This window comes from Equus przewalskii, chromosome 11, assembly GCF_037783145.1.
Source record: "Equus przewalskii isolate Varuska chromosome 11, EquPr2, whole genome shotgun sequence".
Lineage (NCBI taxonomy): Eukaryota > Metazoa > Chordata > Mammalia > Perissodactyla > Equidae > Equus > Equus przewalskii.
The window spans coordinates 2898518-2916602 of record NC_091841.1 but is presented as its reverse complement, the minus strand read 5'-3'; the positions used below and the strand labels follow the sequence as shown (position 1 = coordinate 2916602).

General features: G+C 52.7%; 1 protein-coding gene across 11 annotated transcripts in view; it reads right to left on the bottom strand.

The window, feature by feature from the left end:
• PRR5L (proline rich 5 like) overlaps positions 1 to 18085 on the bottom strand; it is a 144286-nt gene that overhangs the window by 53983 nt on the left and 72218 nt on the right. For 3 of the 11 annotated variants that reach the window (XM_070564830.1, XM_070564839.1, XM_070564836.1), the window contains exon 1: positions 16937 to 17075. The exons of 3 other annotated variants lie outside the window; for them this stretch is intronic. The gene's annotated coding sequence lies outside the window, so the exon portion shown is untranslated. Of the gene's footprint in view, positions 1 to 176; positions 3483 to 16753; positions 16866 to 16936; positions 17076 to 17361; positions 17478 to 18085 lie in introns of those variants that run through there. 5 more of the 11 variants (XM_070564833.1, XM_070564838.1, XM_070564834.1 and 2 more) reach the window with 5 other exon arrangements.

Here is an 18085-nt window from a genome sequence, read left to right as displayed (position 1 = left end):
CGTCTGAAGGAGGAGGAGCCCAGCTGCGCCTCCCGGGTGGGAAGAGGGGAGAGGCTGCGGGGCGGCACGAGGCCATCCGCCGAGAGGGCACGGGCCCACAGCAGCTCTCTAGACAACGGCCACAGGGACAGCGAACTTGGAAGAGCAAGAGGCAAGAAAGGAACGGCTTATCCTACCTCTTAATCCTTTTTAACGGAAAGCAGACTTGTGGGCCATTTTCTTTCACAGTCTCCTGCATCTCCACCCCACTCTCAGGACGAGCCGACAGCCCCTAGAGCTCATCAGGCGATGCTGGTCATACAGGCTGCTCGGTTTCAGAGTCCCAGTAACTCTGCAAGCACTGCCGGCATTCGGAAAGATCTATGCCGATAACGAAGGAGGCGCAGAAGAAACAGAACCCCGGGAGGCCCTTCAGGACCCTCCGACTGTCTGGCTTTGGGATTTAACTCACTGGGTAAAGGTCACACTGTTGAGAGAACCCATTTCGTGCCCTTCCTTAAACGGGGCTGCTAAGTGCAATCCATCTGTGTAATTATAGGGCATTAACTCCCTTTATGAGGAGATTAGACTGGAGGCGAGGGAGCGGCCTCCCACTCCACGGCACCTGCACAGGGAGCAGCCAGGTGCGCAGGAGGATCATTCCAGGCCTTTGCCTTCCGGCTGCCTGCCGAGACCACCTCTCCTCCAGGAGGCTGTGCGACACGGAGGACCTGGGACGGCTCCTGTCCCTCCCCTTCAGCGCCCCCTCCACACACACCCCGGGCCCCCACTCCAGGAGAGTGCGCATCCAGCGGGGCACACGGGCAGCCCCATCCCAATACTCGACCTCTTTCAGTCCCGCAGCCGCATCCGCTGCAGAGCAACACACAAACGAGTTCCCTCTAACGCATTTTTCACCTGCAAACCCGCCACCCTCAGGTCGCGACAGGCTGGAGAAGCAGAGCCGTCTGTTGCTACTGGTCCTCCTCCCGGATGGCCACGCAGAGCACACGGAAGGAAGCTGCTGGCAGCACTGACAAGATACGTACCCCTGTGTCCACCTGCCTCGGGGCTGGTCCCGCAGGCACAGGCTCATCCTCACCAAATAGGACAAATCAGAAAATGGCTAGACAGACAGGGCCTTGGGGAGGAGCCAGTCCTGCCCGGTCTACAGGTGGTGAAAGTGAAGCCCAGAGGAGCAGAGAAACTTGTCTGATGTCTCTGGGGTAGGAGAGAGCCAGCACTGGCTAGAACTCAGGTTCCCTGACTCCTGATCTAGAAAGTTCCCCAGGCCCCACCTAGGCCTTCTGTGAACTCCTTCAAGACAGGCATTGGGACTTACCTCGGTATCCTCAAGCTAAGCTCTCTACTCAAGATAAAGATGAAGAAAAGTATAGCGACTAGTAAGGCATCCACTGCCTGCCTCACGTGATGACAAGCACTGTCAGTAGGGAAACTTACTCAACACTCACAAACCCCATTTGATGATCAGAGAAGTTAAGTAACCTGCCAGAAATCACCCAGCTAAAAAGGGAAAAATCCTTGACCGGTGCCCAGATTGGCCTAATTCTACAGCCTATTCCCACTTTGCCATGCTACTAAGCTCAGCCTGAAAATCAGAATCAAAACTACCAAGTTAATCAGAAACATCCAGTCACGAAATTTCATATCAAGATTTAAATCCATGCCCCTGAGATAGAGAACCAGACATAAGGAACTTACAACCACATCTGATGGGGGCAAGCGGAGCAGCGAGGAGCAAGGATAAAAGCAGAAAGCACAGACTGCCTTATTAGATGCCCCACTCCTTACTAGCTGTGTGACCCTGGGCAAGTGCCTTGACCTCTCTGAGGCTCGACTTCCTCCTGCAAGAAATGAACAGGCTAACAGTGACAATCTTGGGGTCGTATGAGGATAAAATGAGTAATAAAATGAGGACATATTTGTAACGCACTTAACAGGACAGTGTGCGGCAAACAGCAAACATACGTAAGTGCCTGTTAAATAAATAAAATAACTTGTTATTTCTAAATCTCCAACCAATGACAGCAGTGGGAAGAGGGCGACACTTCTTCCTGTTCATAGCGACCTCAGCAACATCTAGAAACTACTCCCCTCGGGGGTAGGCAAGGCCTCGGGGCCCTGGCGGGGGTCACTTGGGGCATTTACTGACGCTTCTCCTCCGTGAAGTGTGCTCCTCAGTCTCAAAGAGCTCCTCCAACATCGTCACACGGGGAAATCCCGCCCTATGGGGCAGGCCGAGCAGCGACTCTGTTGGACTCGGAAACCAAGGCTCCGCCAGGCTGAGCGACTCGGCCGAGGCTGGACAGCTCTGGGCCAGGGAGCCAGCCCCAGCCCCAGGGCGTCCAACCTCAAGCCCAGCCGCCACCCGTGCCCTGCCAGGAAATGCTTTTATTTTTTACCCCGTATATTTTTAAACATTTTCATTATGAAACATCCTTAAAAAGGAGTTTAGGGGCCGGCCCGGTGGTGCAGCAGTTAAGTGCGCACGTTCCGCTTCTCGGCGGCCCGGGGTTCGCCGGTTCGGCTCCCGGGTGTGGACATGGCACCGCTTGGCACTCCATGCTGTGGTAGGCGTCCCACATATAAAGTAGAGGAAGGTGGGCACGGATGTTAGCTCAGGGCCAGTCTTCCTCAGCAAAAAGAGGAGGATTGGCAGCAGTTAGCTCAGGGCTACTCTTCCTCAAAAAAAAAAAAAGGAGTTTATACACACAAACACACACATCTTAAAAATGATAATAAACTGCCACTTGCTTAAGAAATGTACGTCACCTTGGAACTCCCACGTTTGTATCTTTCTGATAATAGGATACCTCCTTATTCACTATTAAAAATGTAAACATTACGTAAATCCATAACGTAGGAAAGGGAAGGCCTCCCTCCGGCCACTTAGCAGCATTGAGAAGTCCTGTCTGAGCTTTCTGAGACGACGGAAATACTCCACACCCTGCTGTCTAGGGGGGCAGCCCCCAGCCACACGAGGCTACAGAGTGCTTGCGGCCAGTGTGGCTGAGGAGCTGGGTTTTAACTTAGTTTAACTTTTAATAGCCGTACACATGTGCACACACAATCTATTAATAAAAACGGGTCATTTGTTCTTTCCTCTCACTACGTCATGGTCGTCTTCCCCTATCATTACAGATGGATCCACTTCATTATTTTTAACGATTTCTCAACTGGTCCGTTTAGGGGATCCCATACTTGATCTAACTAGCCCCCTGTGGACGGGTATTTCCAAAGCTTCTAGGTTTTTGTTGCTGCAAAGGATGAGCGCATCCCTGCCAGTCGAAGGGACGCAGGACCGTCCCTGTCGGGGGCACTCTCAGAAGTGGCCCCACTGGGTCAAAGGGCCCGTAACTCTCAGCTGCCCCCTGTGATTAGCGCCCACCCCCACCGCAGCCCAGGGCTGCAGGAAAGGAGTTGAGGGGCATCTGCCTGTGGCCCCGAAGGACAAGCGGCCACGAGAGGCTCTGGAATCAGACACAGCCTGGCATCGACGCTCATTCTGCTGCTCACTGACAGCGGGAGGCAGAAAAACTGGCCCCACAGAAAGAGTCACTTCCTCGTCCTCAGAATCTGCAAGTGTTAGCTCAGACGGCACCAGATGCAGTTAAGTGAGGGGTCTGGAGAGGAGGGGCTCATCCTGGGTGATCCAGGTGGGCCCAGAAATACAATTACGTGTCTCCTTGTAAGAGGGATGCAGGAGACTGGAGACAGAAGACGGGGGACACAGGTACACACAGGGGAGAAGGTGATGGGAAGCTGGAGGCAGAGGCTGGAGAGACACCGCCACCAGCCAAGGCAAGCTGGCAGCCACAAGAAGCAGCTCGAAGGGCAAAGAAACAGACGCTCCCCCAGAGCCTCTGGCGGGAGGACAGACCCGTGACACCTTGACTCTGGACTTCCGACCTCCGGGCCCCTGAGAGGATGAGTGCTGCTGTTGTAAGCCACGAGGGTTGCAAGAATTTGTGACTGCAGCACGAGAAACGAATGCATTCACCGTACGGCCCTGGACCACTCTGAACCGCAGTCTCTACGTCTGAAAAGCAGGAACAGGAAGAACTACCCGGGGATGCTGTTGTCATGGCGAGAAAGATTACCTAGGAAGCGTCTGGCACAGTTCCTAGAACCATGCAGGAGCCGGACACAGGTGCAGTGGAGGGTCAGAGCAAGGGCGCCAGGGCAGGCCTGGGTCACATCTTACCATGTGACCCAGCAGGGGACCGAGGATGGGTATGAGAGTTGGTTGAGATGATTCAAGCAAGGCTTAAAACAGTCCTGGTACGCACGGTGAGGTTTTGACAAATGCAACCTATTGTGTGTTGTGGGGTTTTTTTTTTGCTGAGGAAGATTCGCTCTGAGCTGACATCCACTGCCAATCTTCCTCCTTTTGTATGTGAGTCACCACCACAGCATGGCCACTGACAGACGAGTGGCGTAGGTTTGCACCCCAGAACGGAACCCGGGCTACCGAAGCGGAGTATGAAGATGTTTAACCACTAGGCCCCTGGGGCTGGCCCTATTGTTTATTTTTATTTTCCACGACCACGACTGTATTAGTCTGCTCAGGCTGCAGTAACCAAATACCACAGACTGGGCGGCTCACACAACAGACATTTATTTTCTCACAGTTCTGGAGGCTGGAAGTCCAAGATCGAGGTGTGGGCAGGGTCGGTTTCTCCCGAGGCCTCTCCCCTCGGCTTGCAGGCGGCTGCCTTCTTGCTGTGTCCTCACATGGCCTTCCCTCTGTGCACGTGCATCCCTGCTGTCTCTCTCTGTGTCCTCATCACCTCTCCTTGGAAGGACCCCAGCCAGGCTGGAGTAGGGCCGCCCCACAGCCTCATTTTAACTCACCTCTTTAAAGGCCCTGTCTCTGAATATAGTCACATGCGGAGTCCTGGGGGCTAGGTCTTCACTGTAAGAAATGGGAGGACACGGGCTCAGCCACCACCAGCTCCACCACCATCAGCTGCAGCCTCAGGAAGCTCCTGCACCCACCGTCTCTGAGGTACAGAGACCACGGTGTCAGGTACACGTTCTCCTCTGAAGGACCAACACCGTTCACATGGAGAAAACTGCTTCGACTATGATTTCAAGGGTTAAGCGTCTGGTGCTTACAGGGTTCGCTTCAGTTAGCTGGAAAGCTGGGGTCCTGGATGCCTGAGTGCATTTGGTGGTTACGGGCCAGCGGGCGTCATCCCTGGCCTTGCTCTCCCAGGCTCCCCTCACAGGGGCCCTTTGAAAACCTCCGCACTCAGGATCCAGGATGTGCTTCTCAGAGAAAGAGAATGTGGTGCCTCGCTCGCTCCTCCCAGCTGCAGGGCCGGGCTGCGGGTGGAACTGGTGCACTTGGTGGGAAATGCAAATGAATTCCACTAAGGCCCTGGCCTGCCTCTGAAAGGGAAGTACAATCATGGCTCAACTTGAAATAGAGAAGTGGGTGGCTCCATGCCTCTGAGGCTTCCAGGAAAAAGCCATTCTGCATGTACATAACAAAGAAGTCCAAGCAAACTGAGCACACTGACTGGTCTGCCTGGAAAACGGGGAGGAGCGAGTTCCCAGGGACCAGGCAGACGGTCCATGCGACCTGTGCACTCAGGAGCCCCTGTGGCAGGAAGCCCCGCGTGGCCTCCTCCCCTCACCTGATTAGGTCACATCACCCCACAGAGCTTGTCGCAGTCCACCTCAGCAGATGATGACAGAACCACTTGTCACTGTTTTCGTGAGGCCCACCGCGCAGGGACTCTGTCTACCCTGTTCTCTCAGGTGCATCCCCAGGGCGTGGAACAGGCAGCAATTCCACAGACGGCTGACGAACGAGCAAACGGACCAGCCACACGGGAGGCACCAGCATTGGGAGTCACGAGAACCATAAGCAAGTGCCAGCTCAGGATACCGGCACCGAAAATCACGTAGGGCTTCACCGTACGAAAACATCCCAGTGTTGAAATCTGACAAACCTGGGTTCACACCCAGCCTCTACAACAGATGAGCTGGGTGCCCGGGTGAGAGACAGAGGCTCTCTGAATCTGTTTCCTCGTGTGTCAAATGAGGGTGATATTTATCTCGATTTCATTAAGATGAAATGAGATGACCTAGATCACGGCGTGGCCCATGGCGGGGGCCCCAAAATTGTAGCTAGTATTAATATTTTTATACAACACTGTGTTCTTCACAAGATCCTCATAAAAGACTCCAAAAAGTGAGGGATGCTCGGGGTGTGGGCCACGGGCATTCACACGTGGTCTGGAGGAGAGCAGTCTGGGATGGTGGCTACCGAGGGGAATTTGACAACATCTACCAAAATGACAAAGGCTGCTTCCCATGACCCAGCAATTCTACTTCCAGGAAACCCACTCTGGGCACGTCAAGGGACTTATGTAACAGGGTTTCGACTGCGGCCTTCTCTGTAACAGCAACGGCTGGAAATACCCTCACGATCGGCAGCGGAGGACTGGCTGTCTATGCCATGGCCTCCCATCCCCTGGGGTCCCACGCGGCTCGAAGAAAGAAGGGGGACTCTCTACACCGAGCGGGGTGCTCTCCAGGGGACGGCCTGAGCGAAAGGAAGGCTAAACGCAGAACTGCGTGTATATTATGCTACCACCTACGTAAAAAAGATGAAAAAGAGCATTTCCATATTTCATCACATGTGCGTAATGTCCTTCTGGAAGAACAAACCAGAAGCTCACAACGCTGGCTCCCCGGGAAGGAGGCGGGGTGCCAGGGACACAGGGAAGAGCTTTCTCTATAGACCTTTCTGTACCTTTTGAATTTTGAATTTTGAAACATGAAAATGTATTACTTATTCAAATACGTGAAGGCAACAGTGGCCCTCTTCCTCCCCCCCGCACCAAAAAAAAAGAAGACAAAAAGTAAAGGTCACAGGATTTGTTCAAAGTCACTCAGCTGTTTGGAAGAAGTCAGGATTCAAACCCAGGTTCTGAGCCCCAGGGCGGAGCTCCATCAATTACAGCCCATTCATTCATTCATTCATTCAACACAAATTTACTTATTCAGGACTTACTGACAACAGGAGCTGCTTGTGCAAGGACATATGGGCCTGAAAATAAACCCCAGTAAGAAAAGACGAAAAGAGGAGCCAGTTCCTTTCCTTTTTTGCCCCGTGCAGCACACGCTGGCCAGGAGGCCCAGCCCCGGAGCATGGCAGGGCGTGGGCAGGGCCGGCCCAGGCTGAGGGAGGCAGCCACTGCTCAGTCCAACCTGGTTTCTGCCATCTCAGGAGACAAGCCCAGTTTTCCCAGATCTAAGAGAAGTCAAAAATCCAGATTTTAAAAAATGTGGCATCACCTGATTTGTAAGTGTTGGCAACTTAATTCATCGGGCCGACTAGCACTTTAGGGGGCTAACATATAGGTTTGTGACCTTTATTTTATCCCATCCCAGCTATGACCACCAGACTTCTCACCCTTCTACCCAGGGCCCAAGCCAGGTGTAACGTAAGCCTGCACGAAGCAGCCCGTGGTTTGTGGGCTGTGGGCTCGGGCAAGTCACTGCCCTTCCCTGGGTCTGCTGACCAATCCATTCATGAAGGGTTTGGCTTGGCGTAGCTGAAGGCCACGATTCTCTCTCAGCATCGCCAGCCTGTGTTCAGCCCCCACCCTGAGGACCCTCCGGAACCAGGCACCTTCGAGAGACCAGGCGGGGGTTAGACCCAGACACAGCGCAAACCCAGAACCCGCCCTCTTGGGGACCAGCCTCCTAACTAGCCAGCCCCGCTCCTGCCCCACCGCCGACTCCTCAATGGAGCCACAAGCGCCCCGCTACACTAACACACACCCAGACAGACAGAGCCAGCTGGCAGCGCCCAGCTTTCACTAAAAGAAACACAGCAAACCAAAGCCTCTGAGCCGAGCTGGGAAATGCCTCGGAACCCCCCGCCCCTTACCCGGTCACAGGGAGGTTTTCAAGAGCGGTGAGCCCCTTTTGAAAGTCAAATTGCCCGCCACAACCACTTATTGTCTTGAGGAAGATACCACCATCAGAGGCTGGCCACGGCCCTCAGGAGGCGCCCAGGCTCTGCATCTCTCATCTCAGCTCATTTCCACTCTCGACCGAGGAGTAGATTTTATTATTCCCATTTTGCAGATGGAGAAACTGAAGCATGGGAATCAACTTGTCCAAAGGCTAGTAAGAGGAACCAAGAGTCAGATCCTGTCTGATTCCAGGGCCTGAGCTCCTAACCCCGCTGTTTTAAACAACCCCCGTGTCTGCCCCACGCAGAGGAGAGAGCTGACGGCCACCCAGGGCTCCCTCTGGAACACCACCTGCAGCGCTTACCTCGCCCGGGCAGGGAGCACTCTTCCTTTTACAAAAAGACCCTGACCAAGCGAGCCGAAGTCGTCGTGTTTACCTGTTTACTGTCTGACCAGCCCAGACAGCACGGAAGTTCCTTAAAGTCAAAAGCCCTGCCATCTCCTTCACTGCGTACCGGGCTGCAAGCACAGTGCTGGGCACATGGAAGGTGCCCATAAATAGTTCTGAGTGATGGATTGAAATGTGGACTTCCAGGCCACCAGGAAGAGCAGCCTTCCCATCTCTGAGGGACCAGAATAACTCTCTTTCCGGCTGACCGAATTGGGATGCGCCTAAGCATTCCTGAGCACGGGAGCCAGACCTGGGCCGCTCAGCGAGGGGTCCTGTGCCTCTGGCGGCCAGCGGAGCCCACAGCTGGCAGGGGACAGGCGCCCGCTGAAGCGCCGTGCTGCTTGTTTTCATTACGGACCAAACTTCACAACTTGTAGGGGACAAAAGCCAGCCAGGGAGCAGACACTCCCACGAGCAAGAAAATGTTAAGGGTCAAGTTCAGACTGTGGAAGGGGCTCAACAGGGAGAATGAGACAACCCTGAGCACCCCTGGAAACCGAGCGCAGAGAGAAGAGTCTGGAGTCCAAATGTGTGCAATAGTAAACACTGACGCAAACAGGATGCAGGCTTGTGTTTATCTCTGCTGAACAGTGTTCGCTGCGTGTCCACAGGACTCAGAGCGCCGAGAGTGCAGAGCCACCTAGCAGCAATTATTTCATCATGTCATGCTCACCCACCACCCTGGCTTGCAAACCACAGCAGCACCACCAGAGAGATGCCCCCCTTTGGTACGAGTTAAGCAAAACCCTAGGGGATAACCACACATCTTATTTACTCACGTATGAGCCCCACTTTAAGTATCGAGTTTCTGGGAGTGCAAATTGTTTGGGTGTGGCTGATGAATTCCCTCCAGAGTGATTCGGCAGATGATAAACAGAAAAGTCTAGACACAGGCGGTAGCGAGACTGACCATTAGGTGAGCAATTACATTTCTGACATGGAGCATAGATAACAGCCTGGTGGGTGACAGAGCGGTCAGAAGCTACTGTCTGGCAGCCAACAAGAATGTTCAGTGTGGGGAATGTGCTTTAGATTCACACGTGCTATTGATTAAAAGTTAGCTTCACTCTCTCACGGCAGGAAAGGAGGAAGGTTTTTTCATAAGCAAAGGAGAGGAAGGGAAGGAAACTTCCCCCGTGTCTCGGAGCCAGGCACAAAGAGCACTGAACAGAAAGAGCACAAAGAAGACCGAAGGGGCCATCAGGAGCTGATCGTTTCACAGAGGTCGTGAGTTCAAGCCCCGTCGACAGTCAAACGTCAGAGGGTCCGCTGGGTGCCAGGCCTGAGCAGAGGAAGCTGGAGGCGAGGGGGCAAAGCACCTGCCCTAGGGGCTCAGGGGCTCACAGGAGGCACTCAGCTGGACCCAAGGGCTGTCACCGAAGATGGGCGGCTGAGACAAGATTGAGACAAAGCTCAAATCGCCTCCTCGCATTACAAGGCAAAGCTAAGGAAAAGTCAACTGAAAAACACAACATACCCGGTCTCCATTTTCTTGTCCTCTCCTCTAAAGAATACGGACACTGGAGACCGGAAAGGAAACTCGAGGAAGGAAAAACAAGCTTTCATAGGTAAAGCTCAAGTACCCTTTTTCATGTGGGACAGGCAAGGATAGAACGAAAATATCACATTTCAGGAAATACCTGTGAGCACCTACGAGCCTGGACACAAAGATGAACCAGGTACAGTCCTACCAGTAATAAAGGAAAAAAAGACAGAGAATAGTAATCTGGTCATAATTAGGGAAAAACACAGGAAGGCCCAAAGCAGGGATGGCAAACTCGATGCCTAGGGAGCCAAGGCAGGGAACATGACCACGGTTAGAGGGCCAAGTGGGGCTGCGCCAAACTGAAGAGAACTCTCAGTCTTCTTTTTGTTTTTTAAAGAAAAGTTAGAAATCTGAGTTTATGTCTAATTTCTCAACTTTTAAATACTGGAAAAAATAATCTTTTTTTTTTCAAACCAAACAAGACATGTCCGTCGCCAGAGTTTGGCCCCCGGGCTGCCAGTTTGGGACCCTTGCATTTGAGTGACCGGAGTAAATAGTAGGCACAGCTCGGAACTACGAGGGCTGGAGCGATGATGACAGAGTGTGAAGGTCACTGAGGCAGGCCTGAGGGAAGAGAATCCAGCCCTGGGAAGAACAAACAAGGTAATTGAACCAATAAAACAAAACTCCAGGGGCCCTTGGTATGACACTCAACCACTAAGGTGTGCACAGCACTTCCCAGCTTCCAAGGTCACCCTCAGGCCTTCTATTCGATCTCCCCAGCAGCCCCATGGACGAGGCATCATTATTACCCCTATTCCAGAAGTGAAGAAGTTCGCGTCAGAGCACATAAGCAGCATGCCTACAGTCCCACAGCTAGGGAGGGATGGTACCCGGACTCAGGGTGAGAACTTGCGCTTTTCCAGAAGTTCAAAGAGAAGAACTACAGGCTATTGTACTTTCTCGACCTCTTCCAGGCGATTCTGATGTACAGCCAGGCTCGACAACGCTGGTCTAGCGCAATGTTCTCAACCTGGGGTGACGCTGCACCCCCTGCCCCCAGGAGACAGTCAGCAGGGCCTGGGGGCATTCGGGGTTGTCACAACTGTGGGGGCGCGGGTGGGAAGTGCTACGAGCATCTCGTGGGTGGAGGCCAGGGATGCTATGAGACATCCTACAGTGCAAGGGACAGCCCCCACAACCAAGAATTCTCCAGCCCGAAACGTCAATAGGGCCAAGGTCCACACTGACCTGGCCTCAAGTGTCTGGTGATTTAAACCGTGATCCGAGAATCAGAGAATTACCATGTCCCAGAGCTCCTTAGATATCCAGCCCAGCCCAGCCCCCTGGAATCAGATTCTCTGGTTGAACAGAACCCCAGGCAATTCACATGCACTTTGAGAAGCAGAGACCATGCTTCCTCGGCCATCACGGAATTCTAGAACAGAAAGGAACCCTGGCAGTGGGCCAATCTCATTATTCTGTAGACAGGAAAACTGAGGCCCAGAACAACTGTGCAACTTGCCTGTGGTCACACAGCTTGCCCATGGCAGCGTCACAGTCAGATTGCAGATCCCAATTCCCTGACCTGTGTCGTCTCGGAGATGCCAGTTACGACCAACACGTGGACTCCTCCAACAACTCTCCTCTCTGCACAGTGGGTACCAACCTTTGGGGGTGTCTTCCAGGCCTTTCTGAAGCCAGAAGTCTTGTTGTCCAAGAATTTTTTTTTAAAACTATCTCACAACACCACAAAGGATTACTGTTTACTCACTAATTTTGCCTCCAGATATTTAACAGTGAAAGTGGCCATACGGCCCCCACTCTGGGGGACTCCGGCAGCCAGCAAGCTGCAGCAGAGTTCCCCAGCATGACGGCAGACACTGACGTGGTCTCTCCCGGAGACAGCTGGGGAATGATGCTGAACCAGTTCCAGAGGAGTATTTAGAATTAAACAGCAAGCGTAAAAGGGTTTACACGGAGGATTTACACAGCTGAGGTCACGAGCAGGTTGTGACAGGGTTTGAGGCAGCTCAGTTCAGAATAACACAGACGCACATCAGAGCCCTTGCTGGATGGCTGCCCCAGTCCTTGGGAAGGAGACTAAAACACATTCTTTCAGGTATTCTCCAGGCTCAGCTTAAGCCAACATATACTCTAGTTCCCGGACAGTGAGGGAGCCCAAATGGTAGTCTCTTAATCCTAGAATTTACTAGAAACCTAACTACTGTCACAGATGCCTTCAACAAAACACAGAACTCAGCTGGGTCAAAAAGTACCAGCAAAGCTGGAGAAAGTTCTGGAACAAGTAAGGAGATCGACAAGGAACTGCAGGTGTTGCTGGCGTTTGGCAACCAGCTAAAGTGAAACTAGAAGACTGATGAGTGCGTGAGAGAAATCTTCTATTTAAACCTCAAAATTCACCAGAAAGAAAGAAATGAAGGCCTAGAGAGGTAAACACACGATTTCAGGTAGCGTGTGATCACACACAAATGAACCACACAAGTAACGATGACAGGTTGTTTGGGCAGTGGCGAGGGCACATGTTGACCAGGTTTTCCCATAGGCCACGGTCAAAAGAGGGAGAGAGATCTTCTGGTGAGTTCCACGGCTCTCCAGAACCCTCTGGGCACAGTTCATGCTTGAGCACACCTAGGCTCGCTCCCTCAGCTTATGCCCTTAACCTTCACACCCTTGACGCCTGACCTGCCTCACCCTGGTCCCAGCCCCAAAGCGCACACACCCACTTTGATAAGGAACACGCATATATTTTCTATTCAAAGCTCAAACAGAGTAAAGGGGGCTGATTTTCATTCTAGGCCTATCCATTACTACAGAGAAAAAAAAAATGGGTGAGCCATCCTCCAAACAAAAAGCGTCACACAGGTGTCTCGAAATTTCTGACCAAGAGCTCAGTCAACTGGTTTGCTCTGGAGAGGCCTCCAGAGCTGGCTGAACCTGGCTGGGAGCTTCTGCTTGTTAATAAAGCCAGTATATCATGGTATCATTTATTATCCTGCTACAGAAATGTCCTATTTTTATAGGGGGAGGCAGAGAATGTCCCCTACACATTTGAAGAATACAAAAAAGCAAAATCCCAGAATATGTTAGAGCTGGAACTATCAGGGGATAAAAAAAAACAAAGTCAGCTTAAATTTAATGGACCTTTTAAATGCCTAGGTGATGGTAATTAGAGAGCAAGCAGTATTTCTTTAAACGCTGCTAGACAGAACTTAATCCAATTTAGATAATCACTAACCTTTGCTTTTTTTTCTCTCTCTCTCTCCTCTAAATGAAATCCAAGGATTGATCTACAAAGGCCATAAACTGGCAAAACATAAGAAAAGAATAAAGAGAGAGAGACTGGCGACTATTACCTCAAAGGGCCAAGGCCAATTACAATGGAGACGGGCCTCTCTGGCTCCCCAATGTGCACCAGCTCTAACCAGGGATTCTGACCAGGCGTCTCCAACAGAAGGCCTGGGGCGGGGGGGTGGGAGGGAGGTATACGCCCGCCCCCGCTTTCCCCTCTGGGCACCTCGCTGGTGTGCCAGTCTCCAGGCCTCGCTCTGCAGTGTGACCGCCGTCCCAGGCCAGCCCAGTGCTAGGAGTTCTCTACACACACAGTATCTGCAGGGCCTCTCCTCCTTCCACGGAGTTACCACTGTCAAAATTATCCAGACTCTCCCTCGGTTCCTCCACTGCCACCCCCGCCCCCATTTTAGAGCTCCTGCACTGCTCTGGTATCAACTTCTGATCCAGAAACTTCCAGGGAACCACTAGGATCTTCTTGGGGACTCTGGATTCTTCAAGGAAGGCCTTCCTGAATAAATACAAAATGTACTGGAAAGAACAAGGGGCTTAAGTTACTGGCTGTGTGACATCAGGGAAGTAATTAACCTCTCTAAGCCTCTGTTTTCACATCTTGAAATAGAGAAAAGAAGATCCACCTGCTCAGATTGTTGGGAGACTGAAATAACATGACTATGGCTGTCCCTGGCTCACAGTAGTTGCTCAATAAATAAGTTGGCTGGTTTGTTTTAACTGCACAAGTTTCAAAATGAGCCTGGATCCACAACCCGACAAAAATGTGAATGAACTCAAGTTCACCTCTGACGCCCCATCGTTGCCTTGCATCTATGCTCCTAACCTCCTTGGTTCCAAAGTGGAGTCTTCTCTTGGAAAACAGGGCCTCTGCTTATCAGGGAACCGCTCTCTCTGTTCCCAAATTCCTAATCCTGCTCCACCTACAAAACCCACAAAACATTTTATTCCCAACTTTCCGCAGCTGAGACGTTAATTCGCACCGACTTGTTAACAAATGATACTTTCTACAAGCACTGCTTTTCACAGCATCTCCATCTTGCAGACAGAGAGGCAGCTCTAGAGAAGGAAGTTTGAACGACGTGTTAAACATGCAGGATCCTTCAGAGAGGTCACGCTCTATTTCTCACTTCTGCATTGGTCTAGCTCTGCAAAAAGATAAAAAAGAAAACAGCTGCAATTCAAGAAAGATGTCAGTCTATTTCACCTCGTACAAGGCAGTACAAAAAGAATGATCACGGGAAATATACACCTACAAACCCTTAGGAAAGAGAAATAATTAAGACACCAGGAAGTCCTTCCTGAATTCAATTTCCCACAGATAACTGGTGTAAACGTTGCACACATACTGTCAATCAACAAGCTGAAGATGAGGACATCTAGGTGTGGATTATAAGCATGGAATTCAGATAGCAGTGTAACAGTCTTCTAAAGACGAGATTAGGATTTTTTTTCATTAATTGAGCCACTCTGTGATATTAAAAAAGAAAGAAAGAAGGCACCAAGCTAATCAACTATAAGATGATCTCACCAACAAGTGGGGAACGGAGGGGACAGACATCTCCAGCACAGGCTGCACTACAAGCCCGAGTTAAGCAGCTGGAGCCCATTCTCAGCTCCCCCTGTGGGTGTGACTTCGGACAAATTATTTAAATTCTCTAACCTTCAGTGGGCTCATCCATGTAATGGGGATATAACAGTACCCACCTCTTCAATGTTTTGGTGCAGATTATATAACATTATCAAAGTCTCTTAGTGCCCAGTTTAAGACATAATAAGACCTCAAGACATGTTTGCCCCCTCCCCTTTTTTTAAATAAAGGGATTATTTTTGTAATGGCCAAACACAGACATTACTGAAATCTCACCCGTTGAAATAAATATACATCCACGACCCTCTAGATCTGAAAGAAATGAGGTCTCCTCATTGAGAAACAAGCTGGTCTAAACTCTTGAGAAATACGCCAGACTAGCTTATTTCTAAGGCCTTTTTTTTTTTTTTTAACAGTATTAATGGTTCTAGCTGTTAAAAGTATCAATAAAACACTGACAGGACATTAGTTGGGGTTGGGAAAACCAAAGACTACTTTGTGGACTGACCGAGCATGTTTCCCTTGTCTGCTGCATTCTACAGAAAACGCTGCGAACAGCACCCGTGGTCGGGTTCTAAGGCTCAGGACTGCAACCAGAGAAGACCCACAGCCAGGTCCCACAGAGAGCAGCGCTGCGCCCCTCTGGGTGGACCGGAACCTCACCAGGGCTGCATTTAAAACGCGGCTGCGTCAGTTTCTGCAAGCTCCATTTCCCCTCCTGACCCACTTGCTGCTCCACGTTGTCAATAACAGAGCCTTCCAGCCCAGAGCGATTCACCAGAGCGCAGCACTATGACATTCTGCAGTAAGTAGGGCAAGGAAATGTCATGACTGCAACCCACGGTGGTGAGGATGAGCAAAGCGAGGTCAAAAAGGGCAGTCTCCGGGGCTGGATCAGCGAACACCCTTTGGTGGGGGAGGCGGGAGGAGGATGGAGAGGATCAGGACTGCTGGCGTCCTTGACTGCTTTGGTCCTTTGCATGGGGTATTTGAATTTGCACGTATCGTCTGGGCAACAGGTCCGGAACTCCGCCCCAGCAGGGATGCCCGGAGACTCCAGCCCGAGCTTTTTCCATGCGGGTCCCGGGAGCAGACGCGCCGCTGAGCCGCCGCGCGTGAGCCTTCCGTCTCGTGGGGCGCATCGCAGTAATTGAAACCTTGCATACCGCAGGATTGCAGTGGCGTCTATAAATACTCACCGCCTTTACTGCTGACAAACAAAACGCGGGCTCCCGGCACCGCGGGGGAAGAGGTGGCGGCATGTGACCGAGGGCGGGGGCTGGGTAGAACCGGGGGAAAACCCTACTGCCAGCCAGGGAGGCACCCCGGAGCCAATTCCTGAAGCACGGTTTGCAAGTACACAGCCTGGTCCGACCCGGGGCGGCCGCCCCTAAGAAAAGGGGCAGAGAACTAGAAAGGGAGGGTCCGAGCCGCTGGGGCGGGGCCCCCGAGCGCCCCCTGCGCGCAGTGAGCCTGCCGTGCGCGCACAGTAGGCGCGCAGGGAAAGCCTTGCCAGGCGGAGGGCGGGCGGGAAAGATGAAGCGGAAAGGGGATGCCACCGGGTCTCCCCAGGCTGCGCCCGGCCCGCCCCGGTCGGCGGAGCGAGCACAAAGTGGCTGCCTGCGCTGCCCCCTCCGCCCACGCTCCCCCCGGGAAAGGGGAACGGCAGGAAAAGATGGGCAGTTTCGGGGCGCTGAATCGCCCGCGCTCGAGTAGGGCAGCTCTTTAGATTTGCCCCTCAGGCCGCGGGAGAACGAGAGAGACAGCCAAGCAAACTTTCTTTTCGATCTCCTGGCTCAGCCTGGGTCCCACGATCGGCGGCATCCCCCATTCCCGCTCACAGCGGTCCCGCGCCCCCTCTAAGCCACGGGCGCAGGCGTGGCTTCCCCCGGCCGCACCACGGTGGGCTCGAGTCCGGTGCTCTACGCCTGCCAGCAGCGTCCGATCGATGGGAAGATGCTTACCCACGCGGGGGTCCTCACCCGGTTGCGCTAAAATGTGAAGCCCCCCTTCCCCGTGTCCCGCCGGACTGCGCCTGGCGTGCCTGGCGATTTTGTTCCCAGTTCTGTGCCATTGCTGAGCCTACGACTCTAGCCCCTCCCGGGGACTTCCTCCCTCACTCCCCTGGGGTCCCCGGGGTGAGTCACCTTGAGTCGCGCACACTCGCTGCTCGCCTCCGAACGCCCAGGAAAAAGTTTCCGGTCTTCCCGAGAAAGTTTTCTCCCCAGACAGGAACAAGCGCCCCGGATGGCTCTCGCCGCCGCGCTCTGCCAGCTCTCCCTCCTCCCTCCGCCCTCCTCTCCCAGCTCTGCCCTCCGCGGGGTCCGGTCCAGCCTGGAGTCCTCTCCGGCGCAAGTCAACAACGCGGCGGCCGCGGAGCTCCCCGAGCCGGGCTGGTGACACGTTTCCCTCCTCTCTCATCTTACGGCCTCCTCCCCCTCCTCCTCCTCCTCCCACTTTTCCTGTCCTGTGCTCATCGCTTTAGTTTCTCTCCAACGGCCCCCACCCCACCCCACCCCATCCCACTCCATCCCACTCCATCCCACTCCTCCGCCCCTGCAGCAACTCTCACCCCGCTGGGGGTGGGGGGAGGGGGCGCCTGTGCTCACGGGCAGTTTAACAATTTCAGGAAGTCCAGCTCTTTGACTTGAGAAGCCGGGAGGATGCAACAGGTCAAGGGAACCCAGTGCTGCGTTTCCCTCACACAGGACGAGACGCCCCCTCTCCACCGCGGGGTTCCCCCCCGTCCCCGCCCCCGTCCCCGCCCCCGTCCCCCCAAGAGGGGAAACTCTACCAAGAAACCAAGGGGGTGAGTCTAGGACTCGCTAGAGGTCTGGAGCCTGGGACTTGGGTTGTTTTAAGAAACAGTCCGCAGGCTGGTTTCAGGAGCTAAGTGCAGTAGTCAAATAAAATCCCAGTGCAGTCTCTCCTTCAGATTTGCAGACTCTTAAAGCTGCCAAGTTCTCTTTGCAACAGAAAGTTGGAGGGCCCTTCGAAGTTTGAAACAACAGAAAACCAACCAATCCCTAAATTAAAAACAATGTAAAATTATTTTCAAAACTTTTTTTTTTTTTTGCAGGTGTTAAGAATTTGATGCAGCTGTTTTCAGGACTCACTGGCTTGCATCATTTCAACCTATGGTTGAGCAGGAAATACTTTAAAAATGCTGCCGGCTTACACATCACACTTAGCCTTGAAACCACAGTGACATTTGCTGAAGAAAAGATGTATGTGTCTTTTTATGTCAAAACTGAGAAAAAACTTGTTTGTATCTTGGTCACTGTGACCTTCCAAAA